General features: G+C 38.2%; 1 long non-coding RNA gene across 1 annotated transcript; it reads right to left on the bottom strand.

The window, feature by feature from the left end:
- Positions 1–2,162: 2,162 nt before the first annotated feature.
- Positions 2,163–4,211, bottom strand: LOC148742601 (uncharacterized). Its single transcript, XR_016000293.1, has 3 exons — positions 3,886–4,211; positions 3,388–3,453; positions 2,163–2,267 (listed from the first exon to the last, which is right to left on the bottom strand). It is a non-coding gene; the product is annotated as an uncharacterized LOC148742601 (long non-coding RNA).
- Between the last annotated feature and the right edge of the window lie 8,871 nt (positions 4,212–13,082).

Here is a 13,082-nt window from a genome sequence, read left to right as displayed (position 1 = left end):
ATACAAAATGCAAAGTGCCAGTCAATATTTCCAGGCAAAAAGCGAAGAAGCTTTCTCATATCCCATTCCTCCTATTTGGATTTCAGATAAAAAATTTCCTGCAACTTTTCGATTTAAGAAATTTCAAACCACTTGCGTAAGGAATATAGATCTGACAATTGCGTGACACATAAGTCACGCAGTGAAAACCATGTCTACTCATTTCTACAAAACGAATGCTTTCGGAGAAAACAAAAACAACCTCTACTGTATTGCAAGTACTTTGAAGACGTTATTTATATCATTCAAGCATTCATTATTACCTCTAATCATGACTTCAAATGATAAACAAAGTCAGTGTCACCTTTTAAGTCGCCGACTTCGCCGAAGAGCGAGATTTCTATGAATTTAAAAAGCCCTCGTATGCACAGCAGCACAAAAACCCCAGAAAAACAACTCTACAAACGGTACGTTTATCATTTCTACTTCTCTTGTTTCAAATATTAAACGTTTATTTCACCTAACACATATAAAAATAATTTTTGAAGCTACCCTACTTTTCACAGTGCACTTAAGTAAAAAGAAAAATCCGTATTTTATTTCAAATTGAAATGGTGATTCTACTTTTTGGAGAAAACTTAGGGAAGACATTGTTCTAAAATTCTGTGAACAAGTAGGTTTTTCACTGCTTTTACGAGTAGAAGCAAGGCCTCCAAAGTTGGGCTCAATTTTACCTTCGAACGACGCTAATTATGCGTAAATTGAGTTTCATTAGTTTTCTCCAAAACAAAAGAATTTTTCAACAAACTATATAAGTCTTGGCTTGTTTTACCTATAGGCCTACCTAATACTAGAATATGAGCCAATTCGATTTTTTGACTGTTGCCGCTGATTTGTGAATTTGTCTGATTTTTGGTAACATCTTCTCTTACTTAGTGTTCGTTGCTGCGAGGATCGCTCTCGTACTCGTTCTTTAACCACAGTTCAAATATATGACTTTTATATAGTCACAAACGTTTATCCATGACTGTCGGCTTGATTTGAATATCCCCATGAGTATTGCCTCATGTCTTCCTCGTGTGGTTTGCCTGGTATGTGTGTTTGAACACTCAGAGTTTGAATCTGAAAGGACCACCTTGGTTTTGGTGGTTTAAAGACCTGGTGTGTCCCGAGGTTTTGTCTGCTTTCTCTTCTGGTGGTTCTTTCTAGTACTTTAAAAGATATCTTATTCAGCCGGATTTCACTTCTGCCTCGTAAATACTTCGTCTTCCAATCACAAATGATTTCATTCATACGATATGACTAGTCCTCAGGGGTGGAAGATTATCCACGTTTTTGGTGTGGACGTTTGCGAGCCTCTTGATTTTGCTGAGCCGAATTCGTTTCAGATAACGGAAATTCCTACGGTTCCGACGATTGCATCTTTCCGAGACCCTTATTGATTTTCTAGTACCTCGCTACCGTTAATAAGAGGAAAGATTGAAAAACAGATACTTACATAGTCATCATGTTTTTCATGCCTTCAAAAACTCCACGTGGCAGGTAGTCAATGTTGTTTTCATAAACAGCCCTTGAACAACAAAGAAGAAAAATCATTATTATCAGAGGTGTAAAACAAATTAGAAGTAAACACTTATTTTCATAAACTTACGCCATCTCTATTGATTCTTCAATACTTTCTCCCGAAATATCTTCAGAAACTTTCCGATTTTGAAAACATTTTGAATCCTTTGGGGTAAGGGAAAGAGTTATTACATCCTTAATTCTATTCTTTTTCTGTCTTTTTCTAGAGAACTTCGGGGTAGCAGTTGGTCTTTTGGATGACATGGCATCTTGTTTAGAATTCTGCCGAGCTTTCTGAAGTTTATCCAGTCAAAGAGCACGACCTTGATTATTTTTGAAAACCTTTAAGCAAAACTGGTGGAAGGAGGAAGGGGGAGTCTATTCGCCCCGCTGACCCTCTGTACCACCACAAAAATTTTAAATAAACTGTACCAGGAGCTCATCACACAGGTTGATGGGCTCCTGACTGTACTTTCGAGAGTTACTCCTCCGTTTTTTTTTTTTCAGTTGGAAGTTCTCAAACCAAGAGTAAATAAAGGGAGCTAAGCAATTAGGTGAGCAAATAATTATCAATCACAGATGCTTAGATATTAACATGGTCAATACTAGCTCCTTGCGCTGTCAGGTGTGGTTTCCATGAAATGTTTACTTACAGGTCGCTCAGATTGGAGAGGCCTTGGAACTGATCAGGTGACAGGGCTACGAGGCTGTTGTTATACATGTATCTAAACAATAAAATGCACAAGGCGCTCGGTATAGCTATAGAGTCTTAGATAGGGAGAGGTATTTGTTGACTTTAATGGTCTTTGGTAGCAAGCAGCTGATTAAGAAACTTAAAGACTCTTTTAATTAGTAACCTTGATCCAGCATTATTTGTCAAGGACCTCGAGACTGTTTCTGTCCCGAAACCTCTCTCGTATTATAGAAACTGGTTTATCAGTTATTAGAGTCAGTCGTGTTAAACATGCATTTATTTTGGCGAAACCTCCTTCAAAAGTGAATTAGTGCTTTGGTATCTACCAAACTGTTTTAATTCCCTTCAGCGTACTCCAACACTTCCTGAAAAAACATACCAAAAATGTATTCGGACCAAAACGTTGCCGCGTGTATTGTGACAAGAACAAGTAAGTTCTATCAAGCCATGCCTCTAACGAAAGAACTATGCTGGCTGTCGGTTAAACAATGTATATACCTTGGTAACGCTATTGTAACATTTAAATACATGATCGGACGCGAGCCCACTTACTTTTGCAATCGATCGAGTAAATAGAGCTCATATTCTTAATCACAGCACCCAGAATTCTATGCTTTTAAGCAACCCTTTTCTGGAACATGCGGAAAAGCTGCCAGAAAACTTTTAGTTTGAAACTGGACTTTTTAGATCCATTGTTTTCATTGAAATCCCAAGTTAACTCAAGATAGATTGATAGTGTTTTAATAGCCACTAAAATATTTTAATCTCTACTCTCAGAAAAGTTTGATTTGGGATAATCACTAATCATCAGTCATCGTTACTACCATAGTGTTGCCGCAAAGCCCCAAGGGAAGGGTGTTATTAAAGTATTGTTTAGGATGTGTTGTATTACATTGTGTTCTATCACCTTTCACATTTGCCCTTGATTATTCTTAGTAGACGACATCTGTTCCCAATGTGGGTGTATATTTTTCGCGTTTTATTCAGTTAACATCATTAAAAAGACTTATAATATGTCATAAGAAGATGCCAGAGAAATAGTCCGTTGGTAAGCTTATCATTAGGCTTTTGCCAACACTTCCCCGTGTAATTGCTCATTAAACAAGTTACGTGATTTAACCTGGTTTTATTAACAATCGTTAATCACTTACAATGTTTTTATCGCGGTAAGATTTTTGAAGCTTGGCAAGCGCTGAAGTTTGTTACTGGAGAGAAAGCTGTAAGAAATATGTAAAATGAAAAAGAAGGCAACTTAATTGGCATTTGAGATTCTTGAAAAAGTTTTACTTGTTCTGTTCGAAAAAAGAAGACTTCAATTTATCGAAATAAAACCCAATTGGTTGCATTGTTTTGAGAACTTACAAATCTTTACGCGTCCTAGCTGAGTATACAAACTGTTTACTCCTGATCTTGAGAATTTAGGAAAAAGATGCCATCTGCGCGTCCACTGATAACATGAGCCTTTTCCATATCATGATATCACTTCTCAGTTTAATATACTTGATGATTTTCTTGTGATAGCCACCAAATTTAAATCTGCGAAGTTTTGCTTTTAGAATGGTCATAGTGCCCTGGGCTACTTAAAGCTCTATGAAAAACTATACATTATAGGTTGCTTTACAGTGGAGTCTGTACTGAGTGCCACTTACAGCCTTTTCATCTCAGTAAGGTTGCCAAAAACATCCACGGGCAGACGCTGAATTTTGTTGTTTGACAAATCCCTTAGAGTATTTATTGAAATACAGAGTAAACTAACAATTAAAAACATGTTTTCATGAATGCCCCTGAAAACCTTAACAGTGATCAGAAATTGTTAATATGCAGCAGATTGACTCATTGAACAAAATATATCTCAGAAGTAGACTGATTGACCTTTCGTTTGCGACTAATTATTAGTTGGACAGCTGACCACATTCTGAGAGCTAACAGTAAATAACACTTTATTCAATTATTTTATCTGATCATCAATTTCATCATCAATTATTTCAGCGGCTCAAGTCGAAGCATCAACAAGTGATCTTTTCAAGTGGTTAAGGACCGCCATCATCAAAAATTTATTTTGGACTTGTAACTTTTTTCTTAATTTTACAATCAGTTTTACTTACAGTTCTTTCATCTTGGTATTACTGCGAAGTATCCCTTGAGGCAAAGACTGCAACTGATTGTAGGACAAGTCCCTAACAATGATTTAATTAGAGAATGAAGTGATATACAGGTAAGAGAATAGAACAAGTCAAAGTTCCAGTAAAGCTTTTTAAAGGAAAAATGCCCCAAACTAGAATAAGCTTCCAAGTCCTATAAATATGCGTCATTACCAAACTTGCTCGGTCAAGATGGCTGGATATTGGCCGAGCTCTTTTTCTGCGTCTTGGCTCATGAAAACGCGAAAAAAGAACGAGGCCTGGGCCAATATCCAGCCATCTTGACTGACCAAGCTCTGTTTATAAAGAATTTACAATAAAGCAAAGAGATTTCGCTTTCATAATAATCATTTCGAGAGCCGGGAAAGAGAGCAAACCGTGTTTTTAGCACAATAAACCCTCAAGGTTCATCGATAGTTTTTTTTGGACTGTCCTCTCCCGCTTTTTGCGATTTCATCGCATAATAGTCACAAACTTTGTAAGTCCGCTCCGCGCATTTTTTTTCTTACGCGGGATGAAAGCAGGCGATCTCGAGCGAGCAAGATTGGTCCATCTTTCCCGCTCGGGTAGCCGATCAGAGCGCAGGATTCGTTCTATCTTGCCCAAGGGTGCTGCGAGCGATGTAATAAATAAGTGATATCCTTACTATATGTGCAACTACTTCATTTGAACCGTATTGGGAAAATCATTTTGATATGACTGTCAACTTTTACCTTTCCATCGTACATGACTGTATTTCAAAATATTTCACAGCTAAAAAAATCTATTTAATAACGCTTAACCGAATAACTCATCATGATACCTGTTAAAAGGTTGTATGCACGTTAGCTTACAGACTAATTTAATTTTGAATGAGAAATGTTTGATTCACCTCGTGACAAAGCACTCGTATTTGTATCCAAATTGTAATTATCAACTCAGTTATATATTTGTAACTTAAAGCATCCTTCCTTCTTGATAAATGCTGACGTCCGATCTCAACCTTATCATAATGATTGTAACTAAACACGTCTGTTGTTTAGAGTGCTTAGACTATTATTATTTATTTATCATTCCAATTCCATACCCTATAAGTTATCATTTCAGCTGCGTTGACCTCACCATTTAGACTTCCTGCTTCTTTATTATTACAAGAATTTGCCCCATGTTGTTGATTGCTTGTTCATTTAAGGATTACAGAAAGTATCAAAATGTACGAAACTAAAAGGCACTGAGACACTCGCCTGCGTCTCTCGCGTCCTTTCTTTTAATTTTTGTCACATTTTGACGTCACTTGTGACCTCTTACAGAACAGACACACGACAATACCTACTCTTTATTTATGTGAAACGTGAGGAAGGTGTTGGAAAGCAATCGTCATTGGTGGCCTTTTAAATGGGGCTCGAGGTTTCATTTGTGTTGACAACTTTAAAAATTAGAGTATCAGAAATGCGAAGATGAAGTCTCACCACCCCTCCTCCTCCTTCCCCCCCTCCCCCCTCCTCACACCTCACCAGGCCCGTCATCCAACCGGCTTATCATTCCTTGATAATCCACAGAATCAACTTTAACAACAATAAACATATGAAACATATGATTGATTTATCATCTACGGGTTTATGTCGAATTAATCTGATGGCCTGCTCCCAGTTGGCTTGTTGGCTCAATTAGTAGAGCGCTGCACTAGTATCGCAGAGGTCAGTGGTTGGAATCCCGTACAGGCCTGAAATTTTTTTCAGGTCTGATTTTCACTATTGCTCAAATAGTGCTTTACTGCGAAGGATCGTGCACATATACGTTTCATAACCGCAGTTCATACATATGTTTCATATGTTTGTTGTTGTTTGATTTATCATCTACGGGTTTATGTCGAATTAATTTGATGGCCTGCTCCCAGTTGGCTTGTTGGCTCAATTAGTAGAGCGCTGCACTAGTATCGCAGAGGTCAGTGGTTCGAATCCCGTACAGGCCTGAAATTTTTTTCAGGTCTGATTTTCACTATTGCTCAAATAGTGCTTTACTGCGAAGGATCGTGCACATATACGTAAGAATCAACTTTAATCGCTAAAACTAACCGATCATTTTCATTGGAGGTTCATGGATATTATTTTTTTTATTTCAAATTTGCAAAGATTCATAGAGTAAGATAACAATGGACCTCATAGAAACTTAATGTACAGGATAGTGATATTTGAGAGTAATGTTTGGAAAACAAGTATTACTTACAGTAATTCTAAGGCAGACAATTCCAGAAATATGTCGCGTGGTAGCTTTTCTAGCCGATTGCCGCTCAACCGCCTACATTGGAAGAGCAAAAGATTGGTTTCAAATCTGACTTTCAGTTAGACCAGCACAATTTTTAATATGAGAAATCTATACGTAATAATTACATATATTAGGAAAAAATAGCAGAAAGAAGATTAAAATAAGTGAAATTTTAACATCGCGCGCTATTATTTTACCTGAAATGCATTCAGATAATTGGCCACAAAGGATAACAAACTTTAACAAGACTACTTCAACAACTCATTCAGCTATAAGCTTGGAAAAGTGTACGGATTCATCTTAAGTAATTCAAAAACGTTATGTAGAACACTCGTTCTACAGCAATCTGCAAAAGTAACTTGAACTTATTCATCGGAGTCATCCACGACCATAAAAGCGTGGCTTTCATAAGAACTCGACTGTCGCTTTCAAACTTTAGACGCGCGTTTTAAGCGGCCAAGAAAGAGAGAAACTTAGCAGTTTTTAAGTGTCTCCATGATGGTCTGTTTTGCTCGATACCTCATCATTGTTGCATTAGCTGCATTAATGAAGAAATTCAGACTTCAAACGTGAATGTGAAAGTAGAGGTTGGTTTTCCCTCGACGCTGCCAATCATGGACCAGCTCCTGAACTGTGATTCGTGACCTTTTCCTCCCTTTATTTAAGACCAACATCCGCCACAATTGTTTTCATCGTGTTTCTTATGGTATTTACACTCAACGGTTGACTTCTAAAGCTAACATTTGCATTCAAATTTCAGTTCCTTTTGACACTGGACAAACCGCTTGAAGAGAGCTACCAGATACCCTTTTTCCACAAACTGGAGCTGTAAACAGGTGTGGTAGGAAATCTATGTTATTCCTCTGCAACCAGCCCTGTCTCGTCTTTGTTGGACCCTCTGTAAACGTTACGAACTCCACGCCATTGTAATTTCTGCATAGTTGAAATTATCTTTTCCATTATGTTCTCGACGGCCACGAAAACCAAAAGACAACATTATTAGCTACTGCACAGAGCAAAGAAGGGCGTGTGGAGTTTGAGAACCAAAAATTTCTGCCTCCCTTAATACCTATTCTTCTTCTTCATCAGTTAAACTTTGCACTTCAGTTGGACACTGGCCCATACCACAATGGCACAACTGCCTTGTTTTTCTCCTCTAAGACTTGCTTGGAAGAATGTAAATGGAACGCCGCCCAGTTAGCTCAATGGATAGTGCGCTGGACTGTTGTGCAGGAGGTCGAGGGCTCGAGTCCCGGCCGGACCAACACTCAAGGTCTTAAAATGATTGAGAAGAATTTGCTACCTTTCTATAACATCAAGAAATGGTTAGATATTCTATTCCTCTCGGATAGGGACGAATAAATGGAGGTCCCGTCTCCTGCAGGGCTGGGGTAGGAGACGTTAATCTCCCACACACGAGATTACTGTGTGATGGATGTCCCCCCCGGGGTGGGATGGTGGGTACAAAAGGGGTTATACGTCAATGGGGGCGAAAGTTCTGTTCCTTTCTCCTGCCGTTCCCGTGGCGAATGGATTAAACTAAATTAATTAAACTAAACTAAACTAAACTCTCTGGCACTTATATTCTTTTTTATATAATTACGAGAGTAGCCATATCAATGTTAAGAGTTTCTTAAGCTATCTCACCATTTTTGGTTGTAAACTTTCGAGAGACCAGTTCAGTTTCTCTAGCTCGTTTCCCTCAATTCTGTTGTCGATATTTTTTTCTTCAAGCCGCGTTTTCCGCACATTCAGCTAGGGTTACGTGCACGAATGACCAACAGATGTCCTCTAACAAAGCATCATATATGAAAATAGTCTCCCGAGTACGGTATAAGGCACGCAACAAAAATGTAACAACAAGCAGTTACCCATTTTAATTATTTTTTAATTAGTTTTACACTGTTTAATCTACTAAGGTTAAAGATTAAATCAAGCAGTTCATAAAGCAGGCTTACAATCCTTCATGCCGTGTAAGTGTTCGTCGCCTTTATCAACTTCCAATTCCAAAATCCGCCGACTGAAGACCACAGCGCTTGGCTTTCTTGATTCATGGCTTTCTTTCCGTGTACACAAATTCTTCCGAAGGACTTCATAGTGAACTCTGTATTTTTTATCTCCTTCCCTTCTCGGCTATCGTCTTTTTCTTCTCTTTCCTGTCTCCGGATATCGCAAGGTCAAAAGGTCATAGCCTCGTCACAACATCGCTTCCACAAGTTCAGTCAGCCGGCCACGAGGGTAAGCCCTCAGGCAAATCTTTTTTTGTACTTCTCACAAGCCAGCTTTTATACATTTACTTTAGGTATCTAGAATGTTCTATTACTATTTATAGCGTATTACAAGTTGTACTATTTTGGAAACTGCTGAGTCACATGAAAGAAGTTTCCGGAATATTATAGATTGTAGATGATTCTAGAAAAGTCTGGAATTGCGTGACAGAGTCAGTGAATATAATTCGATCCTCGTAACACTAGGAAGAAGTACTCTGAACTGGAACGGGTTGTTTTGCGTGCAAAGGTAATCCGTTGTTCGTCACACCTTATTCTAATTGGTACAAGAGGGTCAATTTCGATAAAACTGATCAGAGCCGTGTTAGAATTTCATGTGCAAAATTATTAGTTTAGTAAACCAGAATTTGGCTATGAATCGATCATGTCTGAAAAACCAGAATAAAAGCATTTGTAGAGAGTGGAGCCTGAAAAGTAGAATCCAGTGGTAAACAGGGCAATATTGTCTTTATTGAGGCTTATGCAAAAGGTTCAGTTTGTGACCTACCGTATTTTATATTTCTATCATGACTTACTGCTTTAAATGCGACAAGCATATTTCATTTGACTCTGATGAAGATTTGCTCTCAGCTTGCCGAGAAGTCAGTGATATCACTCATACATTAGTTCATTTCGGATTTACATCCAAACGGTTGATTTTATAGAGAATAACCCGCTCTCGGGTTGAATGGAGTTTTTGGCAAAGTCAAATCGGATTGATGATATCAGTTCTCCTCTTTTAAGTTGTTTTCTTCGCCTTTCGACCGGTCCTGCGGTTCAGGACGACACAAAAGAAAACAAAGGTCAGCAATTAATGACGAGTAAGTGATAGATGCATTGTGTCTTGCACCTTTGTCTGTACTGATCGACTATTGATCCGATATTGCATTTGACGTTGAAGCGCGCCTGTGACAGGTGAATGTGCAACCAGTATCCGGGTGGTGTAACTGGACTAACTGATACGAAATTTCCATACTGAAATTTTGGGGTTCATTTCTGTAGTTAAGGTCCTGTTTATACATATTTGAATGAAAAATTTACCACTCACAAGTATTTCAGCTTATATTGCTCAACAAACAAGCCTTTAGGCAACTTTTTGATGTTGTTGTTTCCCAGCCACCTGTAAAACACCATGCACAATTCTTTTCTTAGCTTGAGTCTGTCAAACCAGATAATTTTCTGTCACTAAAGGCAAGCTCTAGAAATCTACCTATTGTATATCTTTAACAAAGAGGATTCTAAGATTATATCATATCATATGCGTTGAACTTAAAATTGATTTGGTAAGTCATCTATTCTGTGATTTTAATTGAAATCGCGTCTGATTATGATAAATCTTGATGAACTACGGGACATGGAGAAGAAATCTGAAGTGGTTTATAGATTTCTTTTCAACAAGGCACCATCCGACGAGAAATAGTATTGTCGGGCGGGAGGTGTCAGCCTCCTGTCTTCACCAATTTGTTCAAGATGATTTATTTCAGCACTTGTCTTTTTAAAAATTCAGGTGGTTAATTGGCATTCATTCTCATTCTCAGCTTTAGGGCCAATTTCTTACAGATCGATTAACTTGAAGGGCTTGAATATATCAAAAGGTAGAGTCTCCAGTTTGTTAAAGTCCAGAGTTCTGTGTCAAAAGATAACAACAATTGAGAAGTAGTGAACAAGTTAAAATCTTAAAATGACACAACATTTTGAATTTTGAAAGACACTTCTCAACAGTTCGTCTGTCATCTCGAGGTTAATTTTTTAATACTGAACTTTATACGTTTTTTACTTTTGAACTTTGCATTAATTGAACTAAAGCTATCAGAAAAAACTGTCGAAGCATGCATTTCAAATTCACAATTTATTGTGTTTGGAACATTGCTGTCCGAAGACTTAAAATATGGCTTAAGGAGTGAATACTGAAAAAAAATTCTAAATAATTTTATTCGATTTATCAGTGAGAGAAATATTTGTAGAACTTATTTGTTTTCTTAGACTCAGGAAGCAATTTTTATCCTTTTTCTTTTTCTAATTTCAATTTTCACTTGCTCGACCATGAACATGCCTCGCCAAATAAAGAATGGTTCTTACAGCAGTAGTGAAAATTTCCTGTGCAGTTTAATATTCAGTGGCTTTAACTTTCAGTCCCCCTCTTGGAAAAGGGTGTGGTGATAAATACACTAAGAAACTTCAGTATTAGCGTATTTACACCGTACACATTAAGATTGGAATGAAAACCTAAAACTACTTAAAGTGCCCCTGAGATCAAAGTGTGTCTCCTTCACATACTCTGCTAAATTTCAGTCTAAACCGAGCACCAGAAATATCTTTTTCGGGCCGTTAAATTCGCGATTTCGCGTCCGCCATTATTTGACCGTGTTCCCGAAGTTGATCGCAGAACTCTGAAGAGGAGGTGACGTCAAAGGCTCAACGTGAAAATCTCACACGGCAAAATGTCAAGCGATCAAAACAGAGTGCTTTACTCTATTTTTACAAAAACTATACAAAAATGACGAGGCATCGATGCGTAACTCAAAGCTGAAGTAATCGTGCAGACCATGCTGCAGGTATCTCTGCATCGGAGCCTTGCAAATAGGTCAGAGCGGGAAAAACGGATGCGATCTGTGCGAACTCGCCGAGTAAGCTTCAATCCTGCAGGAATATTTGTGATCTGCTCCAAACACTTCTCGAAAGACTGTTTCGAGAGATTTGTGTAATTTTAAGAATCTAGGCGAAGAATTCTGTCGGGTTCAGTGTCTACCGTTAAAAAATAGGACAACAAAATCCGTCCTCAGCGCGATCTCGACGAAAGGGAAGCCTACGAACCTCCACGGGTTTTGTCACCTATACATGTGAGCTGATCAGTATCCGCCTTTAACAACTCTCTGGTAGAATAACTTACACGAAGGAAAGTAATCGGTGAACATTGTAAATAAGAATGATAAAATAGCCGAATTGAGGAGTGAGATTTCTGACCTCAAAGAACTTACTTTTATACAAAAGAGATGAAAAATATAATTGTGTGCTCTGACTCTAAAAAAAACTGGCTTTAAAATCAGCGAAAGTAGAACAAACAGCTTAAGCACAATTCAAACTAAGCTTAAACAATTCAAACTAATTCAAACTAAGCTTAAGCTTAGTTTGAATTTCCTCCATTTTGTTTTTGAGTATTGTTTACCGCTGACGCTTTGTATCGCGGGCGAGCGCCGAAGGCGCGAGAGTTTTCCGGACAAGCCCCAGAGTGGCTAACGGGGAGTGAAACCGTTGGAATTCAGCCGTTAGAAACGTGTTGTAAATTGCAAGGAACAGCACTCGTTGCTAGGAACAGAAATGCAACAGCAAGAGCAAATTTATAATGAAAACCGTTGGAATGACTGCTAATATGACAAGCTAGTATGACAAGCCTATAATTTGAATTTTTCAAGCTAAAGTAAACTTTAAATCTTTTTGTATTCAACAGAATATTAGAAAAATTTTGTGAAAAGTCGGGTGACACTGTTACTGTTGACAATATATAGCGAGAATTTCAACTTGAATGTAAGAAGAACGGCCAGCCTATTCAAAACATAGCAACCTTCTGTCGTGAAAAAGAAGAAGAGAATTTCTGAAAATCAGCTGTATCGAGCCAAAGGGTTGCGAGCTTCGAGTGGCTCGAGTGATAGCTTCCAACTTTTCAAACACTTCGCGTCTCAGCATCGACACTTCATCGATAACAGGAACATCGCAACTTCTCCAACTATACTCTCTGCAACTATACCATCACAACTATACTCTCTGCTTCTACGTTAATGGCACAGATAAGTTCAGAAATACTTTTTGACCCAGTACCGATACCAGCGAATGAATGGATGGTTATTACCACCGATGTTCTGTGCATCGATGCCAGTTGGTGCTGTTACAAAACAATGTAGTCCTTTCCGTCGAATTTTCCCTATAATATATCGCAGAAAGAACGATTTTCCAATGCCAGCTTTTCCAGATACAAAAACACTATAACTCTCCTCAATAATTCTTTCCACTTTCCGCTGATTTTCACTTAAAAGCGCCATAAATTCTTATTGTTACTTGTTTGTTTATATTTCTAACGCTTCGCGCCTTCGACCAAAATTCTGTGCGAGCTTAGTTTGGCGCTAAATTTGCCACCATATGACGTATTTTGTTGCCATGGCAAGTACAACGAGCATCCTGAGAAGTACATGGCCCCTT

Source organism: Stylophora pistillata, chromosome 1 (assembly GCF_964205215.1).
Source record: "Stylophora pistillata chromosome 1, jaStyPist1.2, whole genome shotgun sequence".
Classification (NCBI taxonomy): domain Eukaryota; kingdom Metazoa; phylum Cnidaria; class Anthozoa; order Scleractinia; family Pocilloporidae; genus Stylophora; species Stylophora pistillata.
The sequence above is the reverse complement of the archived record's forward strand: the minus strand, read 5'-3'. Positions and strand labels throughout refer to the sequence as shown.